This window comes from Cetorhinus maximus, chromosome 16 (genome assembly GCF_964194155.1).
Source record: "Cetorhinus maximus chromosome 16, sCetMax3.hap1.1, whole genome shotgun sequence".
Lineage (NCBI taxonomy): Eukaryota > Metazoa > Chordata > Chondrichthyes > Lamniformes > Cetorhinidae > Cetorhinus > Cetorhinus maximus.
Window position 1 is genome coordinate 22,179,485 of NC_135894.1, and position 20,237 is coordinate 22,199,721.

Sequence of the window (20,237 nt, forward strand, 5' to 3'; positions counted from 1 at the left end):
GCTAGGGTGTATTACTCTCACTGATCAGTTTGTTTAAAGGCGAAACCTGACAAATTCAAGGAAAAAAATGTGAAACACAACAGGAACATTGGGAACAGGAATAGGCCTTTCAGCCTATAGGTATTGCTCACTGTGTACTGTTTACTTAGAGTAAGGGTTATGCAATTAGATCATAACCTGGTCCGCATCTCAACTTCATTTTCCCACCTTTGTTCTTTATGGCCTGATAGATTGTTGTTGGGTTAGGCTATCTATCTCACTTTTTAAAGTTCCAATTGCCCCAGCATCCAGATTTGCATTACTTTGTGTGAAAAAAATGCTTCTTGATTTCATTCTTACATGTTAAGATTGTAATAAGAACAGTTTTAAGGTCATGTCTCCCTTTTCATGATTCCCAGGCAAAGGGAATCATTTCTTTGTACCTTCCCCCTTGAGTACAGATAATGACAGCTAGTCGGGCCATTGCCATTGATCATAGAGGCTTTGTCAGGACCATAACCCTATCAGAGTTAGAGCAATGAGGAAGTATTGTGCTCATTGAAACCACAACCAGATCATATCCTCAGAAATTTCTCATACAACTGTTATAATAAGTGCTCATAGATTACTGTATAGCTTTACAAAAGGTGAAGTGGTACAAATGCAGGCACGCAGGGAAGATCCCTGAGGTGGACAGATCTAATGATGTGAATTATGTGATCAAATTACCAGTGTGCTGATGTAAACATCAGTACTAGCATGTGTACATATTAAATTCTAACCTCAGCTAATGACCTCGTGTCTATACTCATAATGGGGGGATGAGTTGTAATTGATTCAGTAGATGATAAAGAAAGTCTTTGGAGCCAACTGCTTTAGCTTAATAGCTGCCAAGTAAACAGAAACAACAGCTTGCAGAGTTGTTAAATACTACCTGTTTTAGGCACTGTTTTGGGGAAAACTCACAGACAGGTGTCCTTGCACTCGTAGAGACCAGATCTATCACTGCAGTACATGAGAGGCACTAACCAGCCCCTTACAGCATGTTCCTCTCTCTCAGGGTCAGTTTGTATGTTTAGCAACTCGTTATTTTATACCAGAAGTACTGTACTAACCTGTGATGCATATCCTCGTGGAGAGTATCAAGGAACAACACAAATAAAGTGACCCTTTACTGATGCCGAGCAGAATGTGCTCTCAGGTGGACCAGTATAATGAATCATCCTCTGTAAAGAAGAAAAATGTAAATCAGATCAATGAATAAACAAACCAACCCATCATGTGTGTTGTGAACAAATTATTGATCTGTAATAATTATGGCTTTGGTGGCCTTGTTGGACAACCTCACTGATGCCTAGACTTCCATGTAGAGAAGCCGCAGCTATAAATCTCTATACAGATCAATGGCCTACATTACAGTATATTATTTGAAATATGAAGTACTCTGCCATTTAATCAATGTACTGTTTACTGGCTGTACCTAATACAGGTACAATGCCCAAGATTATATTAACCCTTGGCACATGGAACTGTGATTGAAGGAGAATTCTTCTCTAGAATTGTTAATGTTTCAGCAATAAAGCTTGTTTGCATTAACCATGTTTTTGGTAACTATAGTAAATTTCCCAAGGCGATTTATACATGGTATTAGATATTAGATCAAAGGAAGAGGCTTATAATGTTGCCAAAAATAGTAGTAAGCCTGCGAATGAGAGGATTTTTGATTTCAACAAAGGAGAATCAAGAAATTGATAAGGAAAGAGAATATGAGAGTAGACTTAACAGAAATATAAAAACATTGTAAAAGTTTCTATAGGTATGTAAATTGGAAGAGATTAGTGAAAGTAAGTGTTGGCCCATTAGAGTAGAGACACATGAAATTATAATGGAAAATTAGGAAGTAAAAGACACAAAATAATTCTGGAACTAATGGGGAACCAAGAGTCTAGCAAGCAGGGTCCTGGGTGTGCTTGTATAGAAAGTTAACATGCAGATACAGCAAGTAATTGGGAAAGCACATGACATGTTAGCTTTTGTTGCAAAGGGATTGGAATATAATGGTAAAGAATCTTTGCTGCAATTAGTCCAGGCCACACCTGGACTGTGTGTGTAGTTTTGCCTATGGAAGGACATATGAGGAGTACAACCAAAAGTTCATTAGAGTGATTCCTGGGATGAGGGGATTGCTTTATGAAGAGAGATTAAATACACTAGACCTATATCCTCTGGAGTTTAAAAGAATGAGAGATGATTTAATTGACACACAATTTTTAAGGGGTTTGACAGATGGATGTTGAGAATATGTTTCCCTTGTCAGGGTAATCTAGACATGGGGTTCACAGTCTCAAAATAAGTGGCCAGCCATTTAGGACTAATAAGAAATTTCTTCACTCAAAGGATGTGAATCTTTGGAATTCTCTACCCCAGAGGGCCATTGGTCATCGAGTACCTTCAGGATTCAGGTCGATAGATGTTTTGGTTCTGAGATAATTAAGGGATATAGGGATATTTCCGGAACGTGGAGTTAAGGTACAAGATCAGTCATAATCTTGTTGAAAGGTGTTGCATGCTTGATGAGACAAATGGTCTACTTCAGCTCCTATTTCTTATGTGGTTATGAAATGCTCAGTAAGAAATAAAAAGCTTGGGAGTACATGGTATAAAATGTCCTGGAATGCACGACAAAGTGCATAGCGTATTGATGGTTCAAACTATGTAAATGGCAGAAGTTTGTAACCAAAGAATTTAGAAGGCACCTTAACATATTGCTGTTCGCTTAAAATAAATGTTAGTGTTGATTCTGTGGGAAATTCAGCTTTTAGTTACATATGCCAGTAGCTTGTTTTTGGCTCAGCAATGGTACCAGCTTTCAGCACTCAACTTACTATTCAGGAAGTGTGTTCAGCAGCTGATCTGAATGTTACCTCACTACGTGTTCTACTATCACTTGGATTTTTATTTTAATTCTAAAATTGCTATTAAATTGCATCTCTTTAGTTTGCACAGTGCTAAAAGTCCCTGATCGTACATATTTACCCCAAACTTAAAGGAGTGTACCCTTTCAGTTGAAATCATTTGTAAGAGGGAAAATTCAGGAGTAGCACTTCTTATTCAAAGTACTTTCTTTTTAAAGGGAAAGATAACGGCCTCACCTTTGGTTCATTTAATTTTATCTCTAAAGCATAAATTTTCCTGTCGGCGTGGAGCTCCTTCAAAAATGTTCTCCTTCTGTGCCCAGGCTTCTGTTTCAATGAAGTCAATAACTCGCATCCCAAAACATAGACAGCCTCCTAGGGAGAGAACCTGTATTCGAAGGCATCCATGCCAACAGGACAATATACATTTTCAAAACACAGTTAAGTAAATGTAAGACGTTGTTAGAACCATTTCTTTCAAAACCATATTTTTCTTTTAAAATTTGGAAAGACATTGCATTATCTGGACACTTGGATGCTGACCTGAAGTTTTTTTTAATAAAAGGCCACCTTGGAACTGCTAACAAGAATGCTGTTTCCAAAAAATGACCTGACCAGCATAGTACTTTAGGGGGAAGAGCTGTTTGTTTTGAACAGTAATCATTTAAATTGATGGGGGGCGGGGGGAGTGCTGATCTGGTAAAGGCAAAGGCTAGTAATTCACTGGAAATCATATGACCGAGTCAAGCTTTAAGTTTTGAACCTGTTGGTTTTGAACTCTGTCTTTTGAGAAATAAGCCTAGAAGGAAGGTTGTCCTAACTGGCTCCCCCACTGCCTTGCCTGAAATTCCGTGTGTGGTTATCAACCTGCAGCCAGATAATCCTCATCTGAGTATAACTTTCTGCATTTGTAAACCTGCAAAGTCTAAACAGGAAGAACTGATCCAGCTCCATATTGTTCTCCAAGCCAAAGATGACCAAAAAATAACAGAGGGAGAAAGTAAACTTTGAGGGTAGACTAGCAAGTAATATAAAAACGGACAGTAAGAGCTTCTTTAAATATATAAAGAGGAAGAGAGAAACCAAAGTGAACAAAGGCCCCTTCAGAATGAGGCTGGGGAAATAATAATGGGGAACCAGGAAATGGCAGAGGAGTAGAATAAATACTTCAGTCTTCACTGTAGAAGACACATAGCATTCCAATACTAAATAATCAAGGGGCAAAAGAGGGGGAGGAAATAAATACATTAACTATCACTAGAGGAAAAGTACTAGGGACACTAATGGGGCTAAAGGCCAATAAGTCCCCTGGACCTGATGGGTTGCATCCTAGCATATTAAAGGAAGTAGCTACAGAGATAGTGGATGCACTGGTAGTAATCTTCCAAGAATCGTTAGATTCTAGAAAAGTCCCAGACGATTGGAAAACTGCCAATGTAACACCCTTATTCAAAAAGGGAGACAAAAAACATGTAACTATAGGCCAGTTAGCTTAACATCTGCCATTGGGAAAATATTAGAGACTATTATAAAAGATGTAATAGCAGAGAATTTAAAATTACATAATCTCGAGCAAAGTCAGCATGGCTTCATGAAGGGGAAATTATGCCTGACAAATGTATTAGGATTCTTTGAGGAGGTAACAAGCAGGATAGACAAAAGGGAACCAGTGGATGTAATATATTTGGATTTCCAAAAGGTGTTCGATAAGGTTCCGCATGTAAGGCTACTTAATAAGATAAGAGCCCATGGTGTTGGGGGTAGTATATTAGCATGGGTAGAGGATTGGCTGACTAATAGAAGACAGAGAGCTGGGGTAAGGGGGCATTTTCAGGATGGCAACCTGTAACTAGTAAAGTGCCACAGGGATCAGTGCAGGGGCCTCAATTATTTACAATATATATTAGTGACTTAGATGAGGGAAGAGAGTGTACTATTGCCAAATTTACGGATGATACAAAAATAGGTGGGAAGACAAGTGGTGAGGATGACACAAGGAGTCTATACAGGGATATAGACAGGTTAGGAGAGTGGGCTAAAAAGTGGCAGATGGAATATAATGTGAGAAAATGTACTTTGGCAGGAAGAATAGAGGAGCTAAATATTATTTAAATGGAGAAAGACTGCAAAAGGCTGCAGCACAGGGGGATTTGGGAATCCTTGTGCATGAATTCCAAAAAGCTAACATACAAGTTCAACAGGTAGTAGGGAAGGCAAATGGAATGTTAGCCTTTATTTCGAAGGGAATGGAGTATAAGAATTGAGAAGTCTTGCTAAAACTATACAAGGCACTAGTTAGACCACACCTAGAACACTGTGAACAGTTTTGGTCCTCTTATCTAAGGAAAGATATACTGGCATTGGAGGCAGTCCAGAGAAGGTTCACTAGGTTGATCCCAGGTATGGAGGGATTTTCTTATGAGGAGAGGTTGGGCCTGTACTCACTGGAGCTTAGAAGAATGAGAGGCGACCTTGTTGAAACATATAAGATTCTTAGGGGGCTTGACAGGGTAGATGCTGAGAGGTTGTTTCCCCTTGTGGGAGAGTCTAGGACTAGAAGTCATAATCTCAGAGTATGGGGTTGCCCATTTAAAACAGTGATGAGGAGGAATTTCTTCTCTGAGGGTAGTTAATCTGTGAAATTCTTTACTGTAGAGGCTGTGTCTCTAAGTATATTCAAGGCAAAGATAGGCAGATTTTTAATCAAGCAAGGGAATCAAGGGTTATGGGGAAAAGGCAGGAAAGTGGAGTTGAAGATTATCAGATCAGCCATGATCTCATTGAATGGCAGAGCAGACTCGATGGGCCAAATGGCCTGCTTCTCCTACGTGTTATGGTCTTGTAATGGCTCTCATTATCTTGCTAAAGTGGCTATTCTTCCAATACAAGGCCAGACTATAAGGATGGATGACAGGAGGATCATGTAGAGCTTAAACATTGGAATAAACCAGTAGAACCGAGCAAATTTTATATGCTGTACATTCCAAGTAATTATAGCATCTTATTGCTGTCATGGTTTAGATCCACTGACTCAGCACAATCAATGACCAAACCTGAGACCTTCCTGGTCAATATGGCTATCTTGTGTGACTATATACTGAAGCCCAGTGGGAACTTTAAAACAGTTAACACCATCCTTAGTGTAGTTTGTTCAAACTTAAATACAAATTTTGTGTATGTGTAAGAGTCAATGTCTTGCTATTAACAAAGCTAATAAACGCTCATTCATTTGGATTTAGTGCATTCAGTATAAGGTGTATTCAGAAATCTCACATTTGCGATAATGCTATAAATTGTAAGGATGAAACTTGAGTAACTTCTGAATAGCAACAAAATCCCAAGATTGAATTAGTTCTTTAAACTCAACAGTGTCTGGTTAGTCTTTATTATTGGTAGCATGCAGTTTATTATCTGTTACTTCTTTAACTTCAGTTTTGCAGAAAGGTCATCAACCTGAAACATTAACTCTGTTTCTCTCTCCACAGATACTGCCTGACCTGCTGAGTAATTTCTTTTTATTTCAGATTTCCAGCATCTGCAGTATTTTTCTTTTGTATATAGTTTATTGATTTTTTTAAAAATCAAATCGTGTTTCTTTTTAGTAAGAGTTGTAGGGACAACATAAAACAAGTGATGGTCCCTTATTGTGTGAGAAGTCTACAGCAGGTATGTCTACATGCTGTGTCTTTGTGGATCTCTTGGGTACATATGAAGATTTGAGAACCACATATAAAAATGTTCCCATTAATTCCTACATATCTCAGGTTGTTGATAGTAATAAATCTTTGTATTCTGGTCAAGGATTTATCCACCACCATGATAACTGCATTAAGAGATCTCCTTTCCAAACTTCGAGGCTCAAAAGTCAAACTGGCCCAAATAGGACTGGCTTTGTGGGTCAGATTGTCAGGGTTTGAAGACTGGAAACAACCCAAGAGTCATAGCTGAGACACCCCTCACTGCAGGATTAAAAGGTGGGGGTGGGGGGGCTTTTGGTGGTAGCGGTGGAGTATTCAGAAATAAATGGTAATTAATAAATGATATTCTATCCTTGTGTTTTAACCTGTTATCAACTTATCCAGGTGCTGCCAAATATTGCAAAATTCTGAATTATAATAACCTGTGTCTAGGCTCGAGAACACGTGCAAAATTCTGTATTTTAATAACACATCAGTGTTTGAATTAGCAGAAAAACAGTGGTAGTGACTTTGAATTTATTTGCACTCACACCTTGTCTGCTTGTCATTGAAATGAAAGGTGAACCCATTTTGACATTTGGTAAAATCAAATTCCAACAGTGCACAGAAATCAAAATAAAATTTCTTCAGCCTGGTATCATGCCTATATCCGTGCTTACTGACAGTATTACTCTAGCATTACTCTGGGCTCTTCTGTGTTGCTGACTGTAATGGTTTAGCTTGCCTGCAGTACAGTAAAGCCCCGCTGTTTGCGGGATTATGTTCTTGGAAAACTTGGCAAGCAGTGAATTCACAAATGGCAAACATATTTCAAATGGGAGTCAATTAGATAGGTTCAATCTATACAAAAATTTGATTGGTATAGAGAATAAAAGACAATAAAAGCAATGTTTTTAATAAATATAAATATGTCCTGCTGTTTAACAAGATAAACATATATTAGTCACACTTACCCTTATAAGGCTGTCCAGCAGAATGTGAGGAGGCTTGGAGGTGGAGTTGGTGGTCGTTTACCTGGAGGTGGAGGGAATGGGTAAGGTGGCTGATGTAGATATTGATGTGGCAATAGATAAAAAAGAACAATGTTATTTTTGACTGCTTCACCTTTTACTTTTCAATCTTGTAAAGTTCTCAATAAGGAGTAATAGCATTGTCGATCACTTTACAAAAAACAATGTTTCTTTCCATGTTTGTGTCATAGCCTCTTGCTTTTCTAGGATGTTTACTGCTTGGCTCAGATTCACTAATTTTTCAATAATGGTGACTTAAAGATTGCCCAGATATTGTACTGTACAAATAAAATCATAACAGCTATGAACATCCACATGTAAACATTCCAGTAAGCAACATGACAGATGAGGCACATGAAGTGTGCACTTTCTAGTCCAGGAAATAAGTCATGGACACCTTCTGTATCGTATTTATTTTTAACATTCATTTTGGCACTTTTACTATTTTATGACTTTTTCTCCAACTTTTCTTTTGGGTTTTTTTCAGGAAACCACAGATAAGCAAGCATTAGGTCTACAATTGGTGAAATGGTGTACATAATGTTTTGTGTGGAGAAGTGAATTCGTGAATGGCGGGACTTTACTGTACATTACCTGTAGGTTCCAAATCTGTCAGTTTGAAGGAGATGTTTTACAGGTAGCTGGTTAAATCTGATGGTTAAACTTTACGATCCCAACTAGTTCAGCTAATGAAAGTAATTTTTAAAAGTTATTGGCTTTTCTGTTTTGACATTTAAATACTGATTGTTCATTGCTGTTTTTTATGCTGAATAGAAATAGAGGTGTGCATTATATAGCATCTTCCCAAAGAGCTTCACGGCATGTCAAAGTGTGGATCATAGTTTTGCAGGCATCTGAGTTGTACCTCCTCTACAAGGTCATTGGCGAGCGAGATATGAAGATGGTGGACATTGACACTGACAACTGGGAGACAGTAGCTAACCACCGTGACCTCTGGAGGCTGATTGTTTGGAAGGGCATTGGAAGAGAAGCAAAAACAAGAAGCTCAGCTGGCTAAGAAGAGGGCCCAGAGAAAACAGAGGGCAGCGAATCATGCACCTTCTCAGCCCACTGTCTTCCTCAGCAGCAAATGTGGCAGGGACTGCCAGTCCAGAGTGGAGCTCCTGAGCCACACCAGGCGATGCTTAACATAGAGTCAACCACCACGCTGCAAACCATCATCTTACGGAAGGCTTCCATCACTAAAATCAACATAATTCCATTATTAATTAACAGGTAAAGGACACTTAAAGGATAGTTAAAATAAAAAGCCAATCTCACAGTCTTTTCAATGTGGCCTCTGGTACTAGGATCTCATGTTTCCCAAGCAATGGATTTGGCCCTCAAATCCAATTAGCTGTTAATTTACTTTTTTCTTCAGCTCCATAGCAATCTAGATCACATGAGCACTTCCCAGAAGTTTAAGAACACATTGCCAGGTTTACCTTAGTTTCACTTTGGTCTTAACGAGGACATTGTACAAAAAGAAAATACAGGCTTTTCCCAAAGCACAAGAGACATCACAGTCTCATCTGAAAAATGGCACCCCCATCAGTGCAACATTCCCTCATTATTGCACTGAAGTGCCAGGCTAGATTGTGTTCAAGTTCTGGAGTGGTGCCTGAACCTAGTATGAAAACTGGCATTATTGCAGTACTGAGGAAGAACTACATTGTAGGGGGTGTTGTCATTTAGGTGAATTATTAAACCAAGGTTCGGGAATGTAAAAGATCCCATGATATTATTTGAAGAAGAAAAGGCAGTTCTGTTCCAGACCAAATCCCAACTTACCCCAGTATCACCAGAGAAGAAGCAAATTAACTGAGTATTCATCTCATGGCTACGTGGGACCTTACCTGAGGAAAATTGCTTGGCTTCTTTGCATTACATTTACTTGCTTCTTTGGGTTAGTTCCATTTTGTTGGCTTCAGCTCTGCCACTGCTACAATTCAAGATACTTTGCTTGATATCCTCCCAGTCGTCTGTTCATCTTGTCAGACTCCTGCTGCATCTCAAAAATACATAGTATAATATCTCACATATCAAAGAATGCCACAACAGTGAGTGGTGGTACAGTTTTAAGGAGCTGTGACATTTCTTCTCAGGATGAGAGTGGTGCTGGCAAGGTCAGCGTTTATTCCCATCCCTAGTCACCTTGAGAAGGTGAGGCTTTGGGGATGGGGGTGGCAATTCCTTGGACTGCTCTAGTGTGTGAGTGATGCTGCTCCCAAATTAGTGCAAGGATATTGATATAGTAATTATAAAGCAGCAATGATTTATGTCCAAGTCAGAATGCTACACATTTATGCTCCTGCTCAGGGAGTCACACGCAACCATACTGAACTTCACCACCAGAGTAAGTCCCTAAAGTTCTAGGGCATTAATATTAGAACTATAATTTGTAATCTTAATTTAGTGTGTACATTCATTTATTCTTGTGAAGTCGATTAGAGATGCAAATTTGTTTTAAAAAATTAAATCATTCTCTGTAGTATTTGGGTAGTCAATATTTGTTTATTATCTTTCATTTATCGTGTATTCCAGGTACTGAAGCAATATTGGCTCGAGCTAGTTCTGTTGGGTTTAAACCTGAATTCTGCACCCTGTGAGCCCTTTAAGATTGCTGACCTGTTGCTTCTTGAGCAAATTCTTTAGCAACTGGCATGTTTTTGGGAAATGTTATGCTGTGCTGTCTAGTTTTTGCAGACACGGTCCACAGTATGACCAAGAATGTGAAGATCTCCTAGTACCTGAATTCGATATTCAGTGTTAGAAACTGAGGGATACAGTATGTTAGACAATGAAAAAAACTGGTTACAAGCATAGTTTATGGAATAGATTTATCTACCAAGTACAGGTTTCTTGATTGACTGTAAATGACCTACCTAAGCATTTATGTAGCTTCATTTCTCTGCTTGGCCACTATAATCAACTGTGCTGCTTTATCATGGTTTCTAAGTGCTCAAGGCGGCAGGAAAATGTTCTTATTAACTGAGCGTTTTATTGAAAAACAACTTATTTCTTTTTCTGGATGGCAGAACTCAGTGTATTTCTTTCTACCATGATAGCTCTCAGTTAAGCATTGGGCCTAGATTATATGGCCCTGCTGTGGCATGTCTCCCCCCGGTGGATGTGACGAGCCATTTAAATCTCCATTCATTTCGGCGGGACTGTAATATCCCACTGGGCGGGAGGGGCTGTAAAATCCTAGCCTTACTGTTGCATATTTTCACAGAACTGAGCCAAATTCTTTTAACATTGCTGTAGGGGTCCATCAAGGCTATTTCTTTTTTTCTTTCTGAGGACAAAAATGAACATCTTTGGTTTGGGGCTAAAAGCATAAGTAATTCAGTTTTGACAAAATTGAAGCCAAGACTCCTCAAGGCTTCAAGGGGGCAGCTGAAGTTATCTCAGCTAATGGAGGAAAGCCACTTGTTTTTCATTAAAAAACCAATGAGGTTAAATTCATTTGAAGGAGGAAAGGCTCATGGGCAAGTGTGCCAATATGTTCAGAGCAGTTTGCATAGCTTAAACACTTTAAACTCTCTCCCTCAACATCCCCAACATATATATTTTAGACTTAGGGACATGTCAAGATGGTTAATATGACTATGTCTACCACGGCACTCATGGTGATGGGAGTGCACAAGGAAATGGCTCTCTCCAGCCAGTCAGGTTGGCACCAGCCTTGCTCACTTGTCATCCATGCTTAGCAGAGCTGCCAGTAACAGTGGCATATTTGCAGTGATATATGATCAAAATAACTGGGATGCACTGCAAACCCAACTGGAGTTCTGTTTGCTTTTACAAGTAAAGAGCATCAATGTTGGTAGCAATTTTTTTAACTAAAAGCTGAAAAGTTTGGACAGGATTGTAGTTTTATCATGGTTCAGAGTGAAATTTCAGCCTTCTCAATGGCTCCCAAATAATTGTTTTTTGGAGCTGCACTATGTTTTGTAGGGTGCAGGAGCTGAATGGCATGTTCCTACTATAAATGATTTGTTAATTAGAGCCTGCACATGCTCAACATCTTAAGTGAAAGGTCAGTCTCATTGTGTTCCCCAGATCTTTAGTCAGTGCCAGTGACGACTTCACTAGCAAAGTGAAGGAGCAATTTTCATCTCAATTCCATCCTACAAAAGCTATGCTGAGTAATCCATCTCCATATTTCAACCTGATATCATGCTCTCAGTTTCAATCCCAGTCCAACATTTTCCTGGCTAAGTGTAGTGATTGAAGGTATAGCATTTTCCTACTGCCTGTCAGGGGTCACGTGATTGTTCTTGTAGACTGATGAATGACGGATGAATCCAGGGGGTGTGGCTTTCTAGTCAAGGACCTGGTTCAAGCATGTAGCTTCTGAAAATCTCTCTGTAATAAAGTTATCTGTTTCAAGTAGAAACCTGTCCGGTACTTCAAGCCGTTACATTTGGTGACAATGGTAAAATAGCTCCGATGCTGCACCCGCCTTGCGAATGTGAGTACATCAGTTCTTAAGAAAAAAAAAGAAAAGTATACTCACCAGTCATGCCACTCTTCGGCAGAATTGACCCTTATGACACGTCTATGAAAGACTAGAGCCAGTGTGTAGAGCGCCTTGGTTTTTATTTCGCGTGGAATGAAATTACCGTGGAGGTTAAGCAGAAAGCAATCCTTTTTGAGTGTATGTGGTAGCAAGATATACAATCTCTTCTGCAGTCTGATGGCCCCGAACACACCCAATTCTAAATCTTTTAATGAATTAGTAGACCTCGTGAAGACACATTTTCAGATGAAGCCATCCGTAATAATGCAGAGGTTTAAGTTTAATTCCAGAGTAAGGGCCTCGGGAGAGTCCTTCGCAACCCACATAGTGAAGTTGAAGCAATTGACTGAACACTGCGACTTTGGAGACACAGTAATATGTTCGGGACCAATTAGTTTGTGGAGTTCACGACTACACCATTCAGCGCTGTTTACTTGTAGAAATCAACATCGATTTGAAGCGTGCCATGGAAATAGCACTAGCCATGGAAAGTGCTGCGAGAGACTCGCAGGCTTTACTGAATGTACAACATGGCGCCGTTTTTCATGTGAGGCAGGAACCTACCACAGGGCGTGGTGCGGAAACCAGAGATACAGCAGCGAAGCAAGAGACAGTCTCTGCTACTAGATAAATAAAATGGCCTAGTGGAAAATTTCAGCGTTGACTCCAAGGTTAATCCGTTATAGATGTGGGGGTGACCACGTACCAGACACCTGTAGATTCAAGAAGACAGAATGTCATTGCTGTCATAAGAAAGGGCAATAAAGCAATGCAGGGTGAAATCGAGACAGCCCATAAGGCAGAAGACCAAAATGATTGAAGTGAATAATATAAGAACCTGAAGCTGCTGATACCAATAGCTATTCTGTGTACAATGTCAAAGCAGTAAAAACTGAGCCTATAACCGTCACAATTCAAGTGAATGGAAAGCCACTAATAATGGAGGTAGATACAGGAGCCTCAACCACAGTGATGGGAGAGCACACATTTAAATACCTAAATGAAGGTACCCAGCCACTGAACCTGGAGTGAACAACGGCTCAATTGAAAACATACACTGGAGAATCCATACAGGTCAAGTGTATCATCACAATATCTGTGTCCTGCAGGCAACAGGCAGCTCAGCTTCCAGTGATCATAGTGAAAGGTGAAGGACCTGGTCTTCTGGGCCAAGACTGGTTACAGAAATTAAGCTCAACTGGTCCAAAATATTTCAAGTGAGAACAGGAGAAGCTCCTGAGCTGCTAAGAAAGTACAACAGTGTAGTTTGTGATGAATTGGGAAAGTTAAAAGGCTTGCAAGCAAAAATATATGTAGATTCTCAAACAACACCCTGCTTTTTTTAAGGCCAGACCTGTGCCCTATGCCCCAAAGGAGAAGGTGGATGCAGTATTGTGCTGCTTAGAGAAGCTAGGCATCATCCAACCAGTCCAATATTTGGAATGGGCAGTGCCCATAGTCCCTGTAGTGAAACCTGATCAAACTATATGCATTTGTGAAGGTTAAGGCAACTAAACTAGATAAATATCCTATCCCGAGGATAGACAACTTGTTTGCAAAGCTAGCTGGAGGCAAATCCTATACCAAACTGGACATGAGCCATGTATGCCAACAGCTAGAGCTGGATAGAATGTCTAGAAGATATGTAACCATTAACACACACAAGAGCCTGTATCAATATATGTGCCTATCCGTTAGAGTATCATATGCACATGCAATCTTCCAAAGGACAATGGAGAGTCTTTTGCAAGAACCTTCCCAAGTAGCAGTATACCTCAATGATGTTCTGACCACAGGGTCAACAGAAGCCTAACATTTGTCCAATCTGGAAGAGGTGTTAAGATGATTCTTGGAAGCCAGTGTACGATTAAAAAAAGAGAAACATACATTCCATGCACCAGAGGTTACTTACCTGGGTCACCGGGTGGATGCCATGGGGTTGCATCCAGTAAAAGAGGAAGTTAGGGCAATCATACAGGTACCCTTTCCGTCCAGTGTAACTGAACTCAAGTCTTTTTCGGGCATGATCAATTATTATGGCCACTTCTTGCCAAGCTTGTCAACAGTGTTAGCACCATTACACTTGTTACTAAAAAAGAATCATCGTTGGTCATGGAATTGGCAACAAGAAGAAGCCTTGATGAATCTAATAACTTCTTAACTTTCACAATGTCTACTGGTACATCATGACCCATCAAAAGAATTAATATTAACCTATGATGCGCCTCCTTATGGTGTGGGAGCTGTGTTATCACACAGGATGAAAGATGGTTTTGAAAGGGTTATTCCCAACTAGATTAGGAAGGTTTATCAGTGATATTTGGAATGAAGAAATTCCAGCGGTATCTGCATGGACGACATTTCACCATTGTGTCAGACCATAAACTATTAATGCATTTATTCAGTGAGAATAAAACTATTCCATCAATAGCATCAGCAAGAATTCAATGTTGGACTTTGATATTATCTGTATGTGAGTATACCTTTATGCCCCACCCTAGCTTGCATATTGCAAATGCGGATGCACTCAGTCATCTCCCATTACCAGATAGCATTGTACATGCTCCTGTGCCACAAGGAGTTGTGCTTGTACTGAATTTCTTGGACTCTTCACCTGTTTGTGTGAAGCAAATTAAGAATTGGACGAACAGAGATCCAATTTTGTCAAAAGTCCAAGACCTTGTATTGCAAGGGCAATTGATTTCACCAGTGTCTGAAGTGATGAGACCATTCCATGCCCAAGAAACAGAATTAAGTTGTCAACATGGAATCTTATTGTAGGGATCAAGAATCATCATCCCTTCGCAAGGAAGAGAACCACTTCAGAGCTTCACAGTGCGCGTCTTGGCATATCGAAGATGAAAATGCTTGCATGAAGCTATGCCTGGTGGCCAGGCATAGACAGTAACATTGAAAGTGTGGTCGAGCACTGTCTGTAGTGTCAGCAACAACAGAAGTTGCCTGTTTCAGCTCCACTGCGTCCATGGGAGTGGCCTGGTCGACTATGGGTTAGACGACATATTGATTATTTGGACCATTCTTAGGTACCATGTTTTTATTAATCATCGATGTGCACTCTAAATAGATGGATATGTATGAAATCAGATCATCAACATCAATTGAACGATTGAAAAGCTGTGTCAATGTTTTGGTATACATAACCTACTGGAGGTCATCATTTTGGATAATGGTACAGTCTTTACCAGTACAGAGTTTCAGAGATTCATGAATTTAAATGGAGTCAGACATTGTAATGAAGCCATTAATGTATATAATATTATTGGAAAAATATTTTTCTTTTAAATAGAGGTTTAGTCTGTGGATGTGTCCTAATTGGATTAATGCCAACTAGTCTGGGTGATTTGATGTGTACTAGTTTTGATATGTAAGAGAGATGGAATGTATTTGAATTTTTTGAATAGAGCTTTTAAGAAATGGGATGAAAATACTACCTGTCTAGCAGATACCAAGCAATATGTTTATATCACTACTAAAATTGGTACTATGAAAGGGGTTTTATTGTTAAAAGGTGGAGTTCAAAGAGGCTGGTGATACAATGAGAATTTACATTCAATGAGTGGCGCTAAGTATAACTTTAGCAGTTTTGTGTGTGTAGGGCAGAAGCAATGTGAGATCAGAACAGCTGTAAGCCTCCAACTGTCTCCACAGGAACCAAAGTGAAAAGAACCTCATTTTGAATTCGTAAGGTGAAAATGCTTTGCCTGGTGTCTGGTTAATTCCATGTCTTGCTGTTGCCTTAATGGAGATTAGTTTGGGAATTTGTTGAAAGTTATGATAGTAGTAATTTGTAATCATGTGTATATATATTTTAACCTGTGTAAATTAATAAAATGTTTCATTTAGTTTAATGTGGTGAGAACTGGTGGTCTGACTACTGAATTTAGAGTCGCATCTGAAACATAACACTTAAAATTATAGGTTATGACAGTTGTTTAAAGTTTCCCTCTGGGATTTTTAAATAACTCAGCTTTACCAATGGCTCGGTCATAACAGACATATTAAAACAGCACCATATCATCCCTCATCAAATGGGTTAGCTAAAAGAGCTGTGCACACTTTCAAATCTGGAATGAAGAGGTTATCTGAAGGTACTCTAAAAACTTGACTTTCCTGCTTTCTTCTCTATTATCGTACGAAGCCTCATTCAACTATGGGTTCAATGTCCTCTGAATTATTGATGAAATGCCACCTAAGTACAAGGTCAATTCTGGTGTTTCTAAATTTAGAGGGGAGGGTAGAGAAGAATCAGAGTAATCAAAAATTGAATCACAATATTCATAGCAAAGCTCGTAGATTTACTGTAGGAGATACAGTTTTCGTGCACAATTTTGGAAGTGGACCTTGTTGGGTTCCTGGTACAATTGTCTCAGAAACTGGTCCCTTGTCCTTACAGGTGGAAGTGGAAGACCGAATTGTTTGAAAACATGTGGATCATCTTAGGAGTAGAGAGACATTCCAACAACCAACTATTCCACTGGTGATTAACGTCGAACTATTAATCCCTGAGGTAGAGTTGCCCAACTGCCACTTTCTAATGATGTACCTGATGCTGCAGTCCCTGAACATGTCAATCCAGTGGGAGAACCTCAAGTGGTAGAGTGATGCTGCTTTAATTGAATTAGAAAACCACCTCAGAGACTTGATCTTTAATCACCCCTGACCTGTATACATGTATATGTTGTGGATTAAAATGTTTCTGTAAACAGGAAATATGAAAAAAACTAAAAAGGGGGGAAATGTAGTTAATGAAGGTATAGCCTATCAGGGGTCATGTGACTGTTCTTGTAGACTCTACATGAATGAGCCCTAAGTGTGGGTAATCTAGGGTGGGGGCATGGCTTTCTAGTGGAGGACCTCGTTCAAGCATGTAGCTTCTGAAAAGCTCTCTGTAATAAAGTTATCTGTTTCAAGTAGAAACCTGTCCAGTACGCCAAGTCAGTACACTAAGATTCAGTAAATGTTTTCTTACAGTCCTTTCTACTTGCAAATCAATGTAGACAGACTATAAATTAATTACTTTAACTTGTTTCCTGAAACACATTCATAAAAAACAGTTTTTATGTTTCCTCCTTCTAGTTTCGCATAATTGTTATGCTAATGATAAAAGCTAAACTTGAATTTTGTGAAGTATTTTCCTTCCATTTGAACTTAGAACATGTTTATTAACACATTGAGATGATAGAGGGTGCTTTTAGCTTTTACCTTGGGATTTTTATATGAGATGGAACATGCATTAAAATAAAAAGAAAGGAATTGCACATTTGTTATGACCAGTTCCTGGTCAAGGACCCCAAGTTTGTTATGACCCCGGACGAGTTACCCCAAATTGTTATGCCACCAGGTGAGGACGGTTGAACTGGCTCCCCCTCTTCACTAGACCCCTCGGTTGGTCACAACAAGATTAATTTAAAAAGGATCCACTCCCTCGTGGACATCTTTTCCCAGTCCGAATGTATTATGTTTTAAAGAGAGCCAATTTAACCAGGCTGTCTTGAGTCAAAGAAAGAGTGAGTTTATTAGTTACTGAATGCGAGAAAAAATAATAAAAACGCAACCCTCATTAGGGGGTTGGTGGCGTAGTGGTTTGGTAATGGTAAGCCAGAGACCCAGGGTAATGCTCTGGCGACCCAGGTTTGAATCCCACCATGGCAGATGGTGGAATTTGAATTCAATAAAAAAATCTGGAATTAAAAGTCTAATGATGACCATGAGACCATTACCAATCATCGTAAAAATCCATCTGGTTCACTAATGTCATTTAGGGAAGGAAACTTGCCGTCCTTACCTGGTCTGGCCTACATGTGACTCCAGATTCACTGCAATATGATTGACTCTTAAATGCCCTCTAAACAAGGGTAATTAGGGATGGGCAATAAATGCTGGCCTAGCCATGAACGAATAAAAAAAAAACACACATACACACAGATTAGAAATGAGAAATTTAGTCCAAAAATAAAAGTTAAACAGACATATGAATCAGTCCACTGCTTGTCCATGAGGAGTAGATGGTGAAGCTGTTAAGTTGGGGTGATTCTGGTAACACTAACTTTGGCAGTTGAATAGTTGGTTTGGAGATTCTTGGTTCTGAAAGTTAGCTGAAAGGAGTCGTCCTGTTTCCTTTTCTACTGTGACTTTGCTGACTTGTGACTTGCTCCCAGCAATCAGAGAGAGAAGACGTTTTTACTTGCAAGCGGAGGGTGTTATGGTATGTGTGCCAGGCGGACCAAATCCACGAGCGAAACTTAGTTGCAGTATCACACTGGTTTTGCAATTTGTATTTATTAGGAGATGTGTGCACTGAGTTTGGAGGTAATAAGTCCACCAAGACCTTTAGAGATTTAAAAAATTAAAGTATTTATTAACAAAATATAAAAGATTTCAAGCACCTACATAAGACTACAATTACTTAATACTATAACAACTCCTAAAATTACAAATTAACCTGACACACAGTTACACCCCTTTAAGGCAACGGTGCAAATTAGATTTTAGATTTAAAACAGAACCAGCAAATTAACACAATACCCACTTGACAGTGGAATTCCAAATGGTTTTTCCCAACTTCAGTTTTGTTATATAGCAGCCTCATGCACAAATGCTGGAGGCTTCATTAAGGCTATTTCACACACTCCTGTTAGATTTTACATTGCCTTCTCACACATAGCCTTTCATTCTCCTTTATATACGTTTCTCTCTTAATATGTAAATTCTATTGTTACATATGCCTTTGAAACTGTATCTTCCTCAATATAAAACCCTTCATGTTGCCAATATATATTGTCAGTAACCTTTAGGAAAAATAAACACATTCCTTAGCCTTGCTTATCTGGCTTGTTGTAAACAGACTATGATCCCTTTGAAATCCAAACATCCCTTCATTTATCTAAAAATTCAAATTCCCCTCACACCTTACATGCTAAGCCAGCATTCATGCTTACTCATTAGCATGTCAAGTACCCAGCTTCTTTTGATGATTTAAAGCTTGCAGTCTACTTGACTCCAAATGTAATTAAATCACACACAGACCCAACTATACTTACCCCCATTAACCTACTTTACAATAAACCACAATAATACAATGAAAAAATGTTAGTTTCGTAACAACGGATATCCAGTTAGTGTTCTTCAGCTGTGACCTTCACAGTGTGCACACATCAGAACAGAACGCCAGACTAGCACACACAACTAGGGTTGCAGTTGGCTTTTTTAAACCCCTTTACTTATGTGTTCTTGGAAGGGAAGAAACAGACATGTCTTTCACCCAGATCTGTTTTCTTTTCAACTCAGTTCATGTTCACAGTCTGGGATATAACTCAACAGGAGATAGTTTTGGCTGAGATGGTAATCATTTTCCATTATCTTCGCAACCACAGGAGATTACAGTTCAGTTTGCAGTGCCTCTGTCTGAAGTAGGCCGTGTCTCACCTTTTAGGTGCGACATTCTATCCTCTCTCAACTAGTTGATCAAGTAATCCACATAGGAATTTTCCAGCAAGTGGTTACCTTACAGTCTCAGCCAGCTTTTGCTCCTGTGTCCTTTTTTAAAAAACACATGTCTTACTTAAAAGGTCAATATGTCCACAAGTGATTCTGGAAAAGAATCCATGGTCATGACACATTGCTTTTAATTCCTCACAATATCCCAAAGCAATTCACAGCTGATGATAAAATACTTCTGAAGTTCAATTGCTGTTGTGTAGACAAACATGGAGGTCAATTTACACACTGCAAGGCTCCACAAACAGCAATGAAGTAAATGCCAAGCCAATCATCTATTGAGGCCCCCACCATCACAGAAGCCAGTCCTCACATGATATCAAAAAAAGACTCAGCACATTGCAGTGCTGAAGACTTGTGTTCCAGAAGGAACTGCAGCTCTATCCAAGCTATTCCAGTAGCATTAAGGCAAGATACTGTGGATGCTGAATATCTGAAATAAAAACAGAAAATGATGGAAAAAAAACTCAGCAGGTCTGCCAACATCTGTGGAGAGAAAAATAGAGTTAACGTTTCAAGTCCAGTATGACTTCTTCGGTCCGCCTTTGGCTGACAGCATGATAGGGTGAATGAGCAGAGGCAACACAGAGCA